Raw genomic sequence first — 12,760 nt, 5'->3', positions numbered from 1 at the left:
ATAAATACATATTTCTTTAAAAATATTTTTTAGTTGTAGATGGACACAATATCTTTATTTCTTTTATGTGATGCTGAGATTGAACCCAGAGCCTCACACATGTGAGCATGTGCGACAGGTGCTCTACCACTGAGCTACAGCCCCAGCCTTAAAAAATATATTTTTTTAAAGGAGCTGGGCATGGTGGTGTAATTCTAGCTACTTGGGAGGCTGAGGCAGGAGGATCACAAGTTGAAGGCCAGTGTCAGCAACTTAGTGATACCCTGTCTAAAATAAAATGGGCTCAGTGGTATAGCACCCCTGGGTTCAACAATCCCCAATATCAAAAACAAAAAGAAATTTTTTTAATTGACCTTGGTCATACAGACCCAGACTAACAGAGCAACTCCCTATTTCCCCCTTGTAACGTGCCCTTTTAGCATCTGCTGTGCCCTCAGTCTATGTTCTGTGGTGAAAACATCTATCCTGGTCCACTTACCATTAGTTCAGTTTTCTTCCTGGATCCCCTCTAAATGGGTGTGCTTACCTTAAGTACATCTTTTCATCTAAAAATCAAAACATACTGATGTGATAAACAAACTTAGAGGTAAATTAGCAGCGTGGTTATCTTAGCCATTGCTGTCAGTTACCTTCAGACAAGTATCAAAAAACTTATGATAAATTTTGTATTTCTTTGCACTGTATGATGTTTTTATGTATTAAAAAAAGAAAACAACAACAACAACAACAAAAAAAAACCACAATTCTTATCTACTGAGTAAATAAATATTGCATTTTACTCATCTTTGCTGATAATAATATCCTACGCAGGCACCAGATAAGCCCAGCATCTTTACTGCTAATGCCAACTTACTAAAAACCTAAAAATTGTTTTGCAGATTTTTTCGTATACTTCTGCTTTCACATATCTTAGTCCCTTTTGTTGGGGGAGGGGAGGGAGACGGAGAGAAAGAGAGAAAGAGGAAGGAAGCAAAGAAAGAAGGAAGGAAGAGAGGGAGGGAGGGAGAAAGGGGATGAAACCCAGGGGTGCTCTACCACTGAGATACATCCCCAGCCCATTTTAATTTTTTATTTTGAGAAAGGGTCTAGCAAAATTGACTATGCTGGCCTCGAACTGGTGATGCTCCTGCCTCAGCACTGGGAGCCACTGGGATGACAGGCATACAGGCCACCACATTCCCATCTTTTTTGTTAACAAAATCCTGATTTTTGCCTGGACATCTATGTTCCCACCTCCAACTGAGGCTATCCCCAGCTAAAGGGCAAGTCTTTTTTTGTTGGTACCGGGATTGAACTTGGGGCACTTTAACCACAGAGCTACATCGCCAGCACTTTTTGGTATTTTTATTTAGAGACAGGATCTCACAGAGTTATTTGCCACCTCACTAAATTGCTGAGGCTGGTTTTGAACTCACAATCTTCCTGCCTTGGGCTCCGAAGCCGCTGGGATTACAGGCTTGAGACACCAGGCAAGGATTGGATAGGCATCCTCTCCTGGGTAGGGATTAGTCCAGCCTAGACATGTGATGTGGTTCTAGCCAATGAGATACAAGAGCAATTTTATAGTGAGGCTTCCAAGAAAAGCTCCTACATTTCCATAAACAGACTCCCATTCTCTTTTTCTGATCAATGTTGGGTCTGAATGTTGTCCCTGGAGCTGTAGTAGCATTCTCCTGGCTGGGACAGAATCTAGTCTGGGGAATATAGAGGAAAAAAGACAGGACTCTGGGTCCTCCACAACATCACTGAATATACCAGCCATGGGTATGCCCTGTGTCAGGAAATCTGACTCAATGAGGTAATAAATTGTACTGGTTTGTTTATTTATTTATTTATTTGATATCAGGGTTGGAACCCAGGGGGGCTTAAACACTGAGCAACATCCCCAGCCCTTTTCATTTTCTATTTTGAGACAGGGTCTTGCTAAGTTGGTGAGGCTAGCTTTGAACTTGCAATCCTCCTGTCTCAGTCTCCCGAGTCACTAGGATTATAGGTGTGTGACACCACACCCAGCTTGCTCTAATTTTTAGAAGCCAAGTTGAAGTTGAGAATTTTATATATATACTTTTTTTTTTCTGTTTGAATCTTTAGATTCTCTTTCCACTCCTTCCAAGAATTGGTTGGTTGGATTTGGCCAGTGGCATGCATATGCTGTAGATCAAAGGGTAGGAGCCAGGTCATGGTTCAACACTGACCACATCTTTGACCAAGATTTAAGCTCTTGCCAGATCGCCTTTCTAGTATAGTTATGCATCTTAGTTTGTTTTATGTTTTCATAACAAAATACCGGAGCCCGGGCACTTTATAAAGAGGTTGAAGATGGATAAGGTGGCACATGCCTGTAATGGTAGCTACTCAGGAGGCTGAGGCATGAGGATTGCAAATTCAAGGACTGATGGCAATATAGTAAGACCCTGTTTCAAAAATAAAATAGAAAGGTCTGAGGAATAGTTTAGTGGTAGAACACCCCTGGGTTCAATCCCCTGGGGAATGGGAAGAAAGAACAAAAAGAGGTTTATTTAACTCACAGTTTTGGAGCCTGAAAATCCAGATCAGGCAGCCTCAGCTATTTGGCCACTGGTGAGTGTCCCGTGGCTATGTCACAATATGGCAGAGAAGTCAAAGGGAAAGAGCCAAGCCATGGTGTGGTCTTTATAACAACTTGTCCTTGTGAGAACTAACTCTGTAAGACCATCACTCATCCCTTTTGAGGATCATGCTTCCATGATCTAATGACTTTCCCTCAGGCCCCACATCTTAAAGTTTACACCACCTAAACTCTGCCACAGTAAGGATGAAGCCTCCAGTACATGAACATGTGGGGGGACATGGTCAAACCATATCCAAATCATAGCACTGTCCTTCTCATCGGATCTCAATAACCACTCCTTTCCATTACCCTGTCAAGTATGGTGGTAGCTTTTATCTATGACCGGTTCCATCCCTTTTTGATTCCTTGACCCTTTCTGTGTATTTATAAATAACCCCTTCCTCAGGGGAAATGTCTTCTTTTGAGTGTGTCCTCTTTTTTCTTCTAGGACCCTGACTGGTATGTTGGATTACTGTCCACCTGCCTGAACCTGTACTGGCTTTAAGGTCATCTTACAATCATCTTTTACATATATGGATCTGTTTCTTGGTTTCAGGTCATGAGATTTCTTACATTCTGCACAGATGGTGAATTTATTGCTTTCATCAAAATATGTACCCTTCCAATAAATCTGTCAATATTTTTATTGATTTCAACTATAAATTTTGGGTTGCTCACGCTTATGGGAAAATAACGAGGAGAAACAGATCCCCAAATATCTGGATTCATGACTTTTACATGCCTATAAGTGTCTTCTAAAGAAGCCTTCTGAGATGTCCCAGATGAAAATAGATCGGATAGGGTTTGATGCTGACATTTTAGATATAACATCAAAGACATGATCCATGAAAGAGAATGGACAAACTGGGCTAGGTGTGGTCATGGTGGTAGAAACCTGTAATTCCAGCGAGGCTGGAGGCTGAGGAAGGAGTACCACAAATTCAAGGCCAGCCTGGGCAAGACCTTGTCTCAAAGTAAAAAATAAAAAAAGCTGGGGACATAGCTCAGTGGTAGAACACTTGCCTAGCATGAGTGAAGCTCTAAGTGTAATACCTAGTACTGTTAAGGAAAAAGAAAGAAAAAAAAAAACGAGGGTTGAGGATGTGGCTCAAGCGGTAGCACGCTCGCGGCCCCGGTTCAATCCTCAGCACCACATACAAACAAAGATGTTGTGTTCGCTGAAAACTAAAAAATAAATATTAAAAATTCTCTCTCTGTCTCTCTCTGTCTCTCTCTTAAAAGAAAGAAAGAAAAAAAAAACGAATAAGCTGGACTTCACTAAAATTAAAAACTTCTGTTCCAAGATCCAGACTCTATGCTCTTATAGTCCCTGATATTGAGGAGTCTAAAGCAGGAGAATCACTTGAGCCCAGGAGTTGCTGGCCAGCCTAGGCAGTGCTACCAAAAAAAATAAAATCGGCTTTGTGAAAGATACTGTCAAGAGAAGACAAAGACAAGTCACAGACTGGGAGAAAATTTTTGCAAAAAACATATCTTGTATTAGATTGTTATTAAAAATATACAAAAAGGGATGGGGTTGTGGCTCAGTGGCAGAGTGCTCATCTAGCACATGCAAGGTCCTGGGTTTGATCCTTAGCATCACATAAAAATAAATAAATAAAATAAAGGTATTTTGTTCAACTACACTAAAAAATATTTTTAAAAATTATACACAAAAAGCTTTTAAAACTAACAAAAAGAAAACAATCTGATTTTTTTTAAGAGAGAGAGAGAGAGAGAGAGAGAGAGAGAGAGAGAGAGAGAGAGAATTTTAATATTTATTTTTTAGTTTTCGGCGGATACAACATCTTTGTTTGTATGTGGTGCTGAGGATGGAACCCGGACCACACGCATGCCAGGCGAGCGCGCTACAGCTTGAGCCACATCCCCAGCCCCATAATCCGATTTTTAAAATATTTTTTATTTTAATTTTTTTTTAGTTGTAATTGGACACAATACCTTTATTTTATTTTATTTATTTATTATTATGTGGTGCTGAGGACTGAACCCAGGGCCTCGCACATGCTAGGTGGGCGCTCTACTGCTGAGCCACAACCCCAGCCCCAACAATCTGATTTTTAAAAAGGCCAAAGACTTTAACAGACACCTCCCCTAAACAGATGGCAAATAAGCATATGAAAAGATGCTCCACAATATATGTCATAGGGAAATGCAAATTAAAACAATAATAACTACCACTACATACCTATTAGAATGGCCAAGATCCCGAACACTGACACTACCAAATGCCAGCAAAGATGCAGAGTTCATTCACTGCGGCTGGAAATGCAAAATGGTACTGTTACTTTAGAAGATAATTTGGCAGTTTCTTTTCTTTAGTCTTTTCTTTTTGGAGGGAGTGTGTGGGTGGGGGGAATGAGGATTTAACCTGGGGGCAATTTACCAATAAGCTACATTCCCAGTCCTTTATTAAAAAATTTTGAGACAGGGTCTCCTAAGTTGATTGGGGGCCTTGCTAAGTTGCTGAGGCTGATATTGAACTTGCAATCCTTCTGCCCGAGTCTTCTGAGCTGATGGGGTTACAGGTGTGCACCACAGCTTCTTTCTCCTTTTTTCTTTCTTCTCTTCTCTATTCTCTCTTCTTCTTCTTCTTCTTCTTCTTCTTCTTCTTCTTCTTCTTCTTCTTCTTCTTCTTCTTCCTCATCCTCCTTTTTTTTCTTCTTTTGTACTGGGAATTGAATTCAAAGGTGTTTACCCCTCAACTACATCTCCAGTTCTTTTTATTTTTTATTTTGAGACAGTGTGTCACCCATTTGCTAAGGCTGGCCTTAAACTTGTGAATCTTCTACCTCAGCTTCTTGAGTTGCTGGGACGTTTGTTAGTTTCTTATAAAACAAAACACACCCTTCCCATACAATCCAGCAACTATATTATTATTTCATCCAGATGAAAAATTATTGATCATATAAATAGAAATGTATGTTCAGTAATGTACAGAAATACCACCATATGCAAAATAGAATATGCCTTTGTCATCGAAGAGTTGTTAAAAGTTTTCATACCTCAGATTTTTTTTTAAAGAGAGAGTGAGAGAGGGAGAGAAATTTAATATTTATTTTTTAGTTATCATCGGCAGACACAACATCTTTGTTTGTATGTGGTGCTGAGGATCGAACCTGGGCCGCACGCATGCCAGGCGAGCACGCTACTGCCTGAGCCACATCCCCAGCCCCATACCTGAGATTTGAAATAGCCTGTCCTTTAATGTAACTGGATGTATACTTAATAGGTCAAACAGGAAAGAAAGTCTATGAATCCCCTCAGACATAATAAGACTTTCACTATACATTCAGCTAAGGTGGGAGGGAAAATGATGAAATAGGATTTTGAAAATTAAATTGGTTAAGTAACCTGATTCAAGCAGCCTAGATCTTGCCCAAAGTCCCTGCAAGTACAAGATGCATATTATCAAAGGGCCAAGACTTTTTCATCTTGAAATATTCATAGATTGCCCCACGACACTTCCCCATTATACTCCCTGGGGAACCAACTTAAAAGAAATCACATATTAAATGACAGTCTACTAAATTACTGTAAAGCATTTTTTAAGAAGTGTGTCATGTTGAGGAGCTAGCACACTGTTTTTGTTGGTATTTTTCTTAGTGTCATGCTTTTCATTGGGGGACAATGTTAGTCACAAGCCATTTGGACGCCAATGGGAGATCCACATGGCCCCACCACAGTTGTTTTATCACACACCTGCCCACCACTGCTCTAGGCCCACTCCTCAGCAGGCTCCAACTTCCTAGTATCTGTGTTCTGAACCATTTTCATAAAAACCAGTCAATCAAGGCACTGTCTGGAATACTCATGATCAGCCACAGAATATCCAAAGATTCTCCAGTGCCACCTGGTCATGGGAATTTCAAAAACTCCTTGGTATTTATCTAGCCATTTTTCAAGGATGAAGTTGGAGTCACTGTGGGTTTAAATTCACTCTGGAACCATTAAATGGTGAGGAAGCTCATTTCAATGAAATCTCTGGAGAACTCTCACAGACAAGGCTTCCCAAATAGTGGCCAAAATATCACATGAATCCAGGCCCATTGAGGTCTACAATGTGACGTCCATGTGTGTTTTGACTCTCAATTATGGCTGCCAAGTCTTTCAGAATAAAATCATATGATATACGGGCTGAGATCCCCAGTGCTCTGTGAAAAGCCACCCTGGGCCTTGATCTCAGTTTCCAAGGTAAACTCTTGGGAAGCCTCCTAAAATCCCAACACAATTCATGGCAATACTTCTCTGAGGTCAGTTACAGAACTCAGTCTCTAAGGAAAATCACACCAGAGTTCAAGCCCAGGTGGACCCAGTCATCTATTCCAATCGCCACACAAATGACCACAATTAAAACCAAAACACTCCCAAATGGCCCTCATCTTCTTCTATATAGACACTGATCATAACCTCTGGCTTGAGGTTTCCAAGAGGGATGCAGCCCAAGACAGTGTCCAAAATATACTCCCTTGCCCCTCATTTGTCTAAAGTCAGGGTGGCCTGGATACTCGTCGGGGGAACCAGGAGTAATCAAATTGGCCTGCTGTAAATACTGCTCTGCTTCTCCAATTTGAGGCCTACTGATTGTGAGTTATAGATTCTTTATGTAATTTGGATTCTGGGGAAAACCCAAGCACCCATGGGTTACCCGCTGCAGGGCTTTGAAGAACTCATTTGAACCAAATGTTTCTATTCTCACTTAATGGAGGTCAGGAACCTTAAAGAGGTAGGTGAGAGACTTCTTCCACAATGACTGCTCTTTTGGCCAATTTGTTTTTTGATGCACACATGGGATCTTTCTTTACATCCATCATGTGCTGAGATTCTATGCCACAGACTCACACAGGACTTAGAGCCTGATTCAGACACATCCCTTTCCAAAGAAATTAAGCAAAGAGCCACAGGTGATGCCCATTCATTTCCATTTGAAAACCTGTTTTCTTCTGGTTTCACAAAGGAGTGGCCTGAGGCAAAGACCTTTCTGACATTCAGTGCAAGAGAACAGTAGGTAAGCAAAATGCCCAAAGCAGGGTTTCTTCATTGAGACTTTCCTGGTCACACTGATATCTGAGTTTTCTGAGATGCTCCCCATTCTCTTCAGCTATCCAGTACATGGCCATGTCACAGACCTTGGAGGTGGTACATATATTGGACACAAAACCATGAGCCTCTTCTGGAGAGTGGCCAGAATTCAGGTAGAAATCAGGAACTTAGGAAGATTGTAGATGTTGCCCATCCATAAGTCAAGCCGCAGTCCATTCAAAAATTGAGAAAGATTAATCCTGGGAAGCTTTCCACTAGACAGGACACATCCATTGAGGCATTCTATTTTCTAATGTCTATAACCACAGACACAGTGGGATACACAGACCCAGAAACACTTGCCTTGTCTAACGACTTACTAGAATCATTTCACTCCAAACCAAACAAACCGCCTTTCTTACGTATTCTCAGAACATGAGACAAAAACACAAACCCACACCCAAACCCACAAAGGCACATCCATTCCTCAAATAGGTCTGTGACTATCCGGAGTGTCCTCTGACTGGTGGGCCATACTATGTTCCCATGAAATGGCCTGTTCTGTCTCAGATCTGTTCTCCTTGTCCAACTCTGTGAAGTTGACAGGAGCCAGGGGTGAGCCACTACCTGTTTTCTCAGGAAAGGCCCCTCTTCAGAGCTTTCCTGGCATTTGGCCATCCTCACATCAGTAGGTACCAAGAAAGACTCCCTCTGTTCTTGATAAATCCAAACAAGTGAGACCACTGGGACTGGGACTGGGAATGGCTTTGGCGCCTGGCTTCCTGGATCCCATGTTCAGAGAGTTCCATCACCAAGTAAGTGAGGTGAGGTCACTTCCTTCAGGAACTGAATGAGGTCACTGCCTTGGCAAACACATTGTGCTAAGACTTGCTTCCAAGTGTCCCATGAGATAGAGGCTGTCCCTACTTCCTGTGACCCTTTCACAAGTTAGAATGGTAAATAAACCATAGGTACTCAGGAACAGCTCTCCACACAGTCCTGCTTTGGTCCATCTTCTCTACATTAAGAAGAGAGAGGCTAAGTCAGACACAACCCTTCATCCTGACCAGGTTTTTGCCATGGAAGATGACTCTTACTCTCTCAGGTCCTTCATAGCTCCCTACATTTTCTATAGGGATCATTTCTGCATGGATGTTTGAATTTCTCACCAGGTGGAAGATCCCCTACATTGCTGTATTGTAAGACCAACTCTTTCCCTGCTCTTCTGTAAAGTTAGATTGAGGTAACAGTGTATGGTGATGGTTAATAACATGTTCGATTTGGGTTAGGAATCATTCTGCTGGATGAATAATGGTATTGGGAACCTGCAATATCTATAAGACTATAGAGGTGAAATATAAGTATGAAAACAGAAAACTAGGAACGATTTGAAGGCCAGAAGGTCATTGGGCACTTGATTGGTTTACTTAGCTTTGAATTACGTTCTGCACAGATGTTTCAGATAAATAAATAATCAATGGCATAGGACCTTGTACCTTGGATCACTGAATGTAGAAGAGAACATCCACTCAAACAGGGATAGTCGGTAGGATTAGGAAGATAGTTGGTAGGTTTCAAAAGAAGAGTGAGTAAAGCATTTGGACCAAAAGTTCTTTAGCAATGTTGATTCACTTAGAGAGTGAATGTCAATGTCAACACATGTGAAGAGTCATTCACAATGATTAACTGGAGAAAAGGTGTAGGAAAGCAGATATCAGTAGAGACATTAGGAAAACAGGCAAAGTACAAAGTGTGTGATAGGAAAAGACATTTTTAAAAGGGGTGAGGTTGAATACATAATCTTAGGGAGAGACAAATATGTACTCACCAATAGGAATGATATTTGAGAGCATTAGGGAACCAGGACATGGATGTTGTTAGTAATACATGGTCACATTCAATTTAGGCTTTGGTACAATCATAAGTGTGACCCTTGTATTTTGTGTCAGGAATATTACTGAGATCAAATGTATATGTATATCAGGTGAGTAGAAAATTCATCATGAAATATATATCATCCACAGATCCAAAAATATTCATTTTACTTAACATGGATATATAGGTGAAATATAAGTATGAAAACATAAGCCTAGGTAGGATTTGAAGCCCAGAAGAACATCGGGCCCTTGATTGTGATACTTAGATATGAATTATGTTCTGCAGAGGTGTCTCAGATAAATCGATATACAATGGCACAGGACCTTATACCTCAGATGATTGAATGTCAAAGAAATCATGCAGTCAAAAAGGTAGAGTCGGTAGGATTAGGAAGATAGTCAGTAGGATTAGAAAGAAGAATGAGTAAAGGATTTGGACAACAAGTGTTGCTTCTCCAATTTGAGGCCTACTGTCATGCGTGGGCGATGCTCATGCATGGCCTCCTAATATCCCAACACAATTCATGGCAATACTTCTCTCAGTTCATTTCCAAACTCAGTATCTTAGGGGAATCACACCAGAGTTCAACCCCAGGTGGACCCAGTCATCTCTTCCAACCACCACACAAATGACCACAATTAAAATCAAAACACTCCCACATGGCTCTCATCTTCTTCCATATAGACAATCATCATAACCTCTGACTGGAGGTTTCCATGAGGGGCGCAGCCTATGACAGTGTCCAAAATAAGCTCCCTTGACCCTCATTTGCCTAAAGTCAGGGTGGCCTGGACACCCTTCCTGTGAACCAGGAGTGATCAAATAGACCTGCGGTTAATACTGCTTCACTTCTCCAATCTGAGGCCTACTGACTGTGGGGTTTAGATTCTTTATGTGAATTGGAGTCATGAGGAAACCCAAGCACCTAAGGGCTAGCCTCTGCAGGGCTTTGAAGAACTCATTTGACCCAAAGGATCCCTATTCTCACTTGATGTATGTCAGGAACCTTACAGAGGAAGGTGACAGACTTCATCTACAATAACTGCTCTTTTTGTCATTTTTGTTTTGGATGCACAAATGGTATCTCTCTGTACATACATCAGGTGCTGAGAATCTATGCCACAGCCTCCCACAGTGCCACAAGCCTGATTCAGACACAATCCTTTCCAAAGCAATTAAGCAAAGAGCCAAAGCTGATGTCCATTCATTTCCACTTGAAAACTGTTTTCTTCAGGCTTCACACAGGGATGGGCTGAGGCAAACACCTTCCTGACATTCAGGGCAACAGAAGAATAGGTGAGCAGAAGGCTCAAAGCAGGGTTTCTCCACTGAGACTCCCTGGACACACTGATATCGGAGTTTGGTGAGATGCTCACCATTCCCTTCAGCTATCCAGTACATGGCCATGTCACTGAGCTTGGAGGTGGTACATATCTTGGACACAAAACCATGAGACTATTATGGAGAGTGGCCAGAATTCAGGAAAAATACAGGAATTTAGGATGATAGTAGGTCTTGAACATGGATAAGGCAAGCTGCAGTCCATTCATAAATTGGGCAAGATGAGTGCTGGGACGCTTTCTAGTAGACAGGACACACCCATTGCGGCATTCTTTTTTCTAATGTCTACAACCATGGAGACTGGGGGATACACAGACATAGAAACACTCGCCTTGTCAAAGACTTATTAGAAACATTCCACTCCAAAACAATCAAACCGACTTTTTTACCTAATCTCAGAACATGAGAAAAAACCACAAACTGTCATCCACACAAACCAAGGCACATTTTCCTCCAAGTAGGTCTGTGACTATAAGGAGTGTCCTCTGACTGGTAGGCCATATGATGTTCCTCAAAAATGGCCTTTCCTGTCATAGATCTGGTCTCCCTTGTCAACTCTGTGAAGTTGTCAGGAGCCAGTGGTGAGCCACTTCCTGTCCTCTCAGAAAAGGCCCCTCTTCAGAGCTATCCTGGCATTTGGCCACCCTAACATCTGTAGGTACCAAGAAAGACTGACTCTCTCCTTGGTAAAACCAAACAAGTGAGCTCACTGGAACTGGGACTGGTACTGGCTCTGTGTGCCTGGCTTCCTGGATCCCATGTTCAGAGAGTTTCATCACCAAGAAAGTAGGTGAGGTCACTTTCTTCAGGAACTGAATGTAGTCACTGCCTTGGCCACCACTTTGTCCTAACAGTTGCTTCGTATGGTCTCTGAGATGTAGGCTGCCCCTACTTCCTGTGACACTTTCACAAGTTAGAATGGTATAGAAACCATAAGTGCCTGGGAACAGCTCTCCACCCAGGCTTGGTTTTGTCCTTCTTCCCTACATTAAGAAGACAGAGGCTGATTCAGACACATCCTTTCATCCTGACCAGGTTGTTTGCCATGGAACATGACTTTTGCTCTCTCAGGTCCTTTGTAGCTGCCTACATCTTCTCCAGGGCTTATTTCTGCATGGACTTTTGAGGTTCTCAGCTGGTGGAAGATCCCGTACCTTCCTGTATTGTAAGACCAACTCTGTCCTGCTCTTCTGTAAAGTGAGATTAAGTGAACAGTGTATGGTTAGGGTTAAAAGCATGTTCAATTTGGGTTAGGAATCATTCTGCTGGATGAATAATGGTTTTGGGAACCTGTGATACTTATAAGAATACAGACGTGAAATATATGTATGAGAACAGAGATCTAGGAAAGATTTGAAGCGGAGAAAGGCATTGGGCCCTTGATTGGGATACTTAGCTTGAATTATGTTCTGCACCAAGGTTTCAGATAAATTGATACACAATGGCATAGGACCGTGTACCTTGGATGATTTTATGTAGAAGAGAACATCCAGTCAAAAAGGGATAGTCCATAGGATTAGGAAGATAGTCAGTATGTTTAGGAAGAAGAGTGAGTCTAGGAATTGGACCAAACGTTCTTTAGCAATAGGGTTTCAGTTAGAGAGAGAATGTGAGTGTCAGCAAATGGGAAGAGACTGTCACAATGATTAACTGGAGAAAATTGTAGGAATGCAGATATCAATAGGGACATTAGAAAATCAGGCAAAGTATAAAGTGAGTGATAGGATTAGATATTTTCAACAGGATTGAGGTTGAATATATAATCTTAGGAAGAAACAAACATGTAGTCACCAATAGGATTGATATTTGAGAGCATTAGGCAACCTGGGCATGGATGTTTTTCGTAATCCATGCTCTCTTTTCATTTAGGCTTTGGTACAATCATAAGTGTGACCTTTGTATTTTGTGTTC

This window comes from Callospermophilus lateralis, chromosome 12, assembly GCF_048772815.1.
Source record: "Callospermophilus lateralis isolate mCalLat2 chromosome 12, mCalLat2.hap1, whole genome shotgun sequence".
NCBI classification, from domain to species: domain Eukaryota; kingdom Metazoa; phylum Chordata; class Mammalia; order Rodentia; family Sciuridae; genus Callospermophilus; species Callospermophilus lateralis.
The sequence above is the reverse complement of the archived record's forward strand: the minus strand, read 5'-3'. Positions refer to the sequence as shown.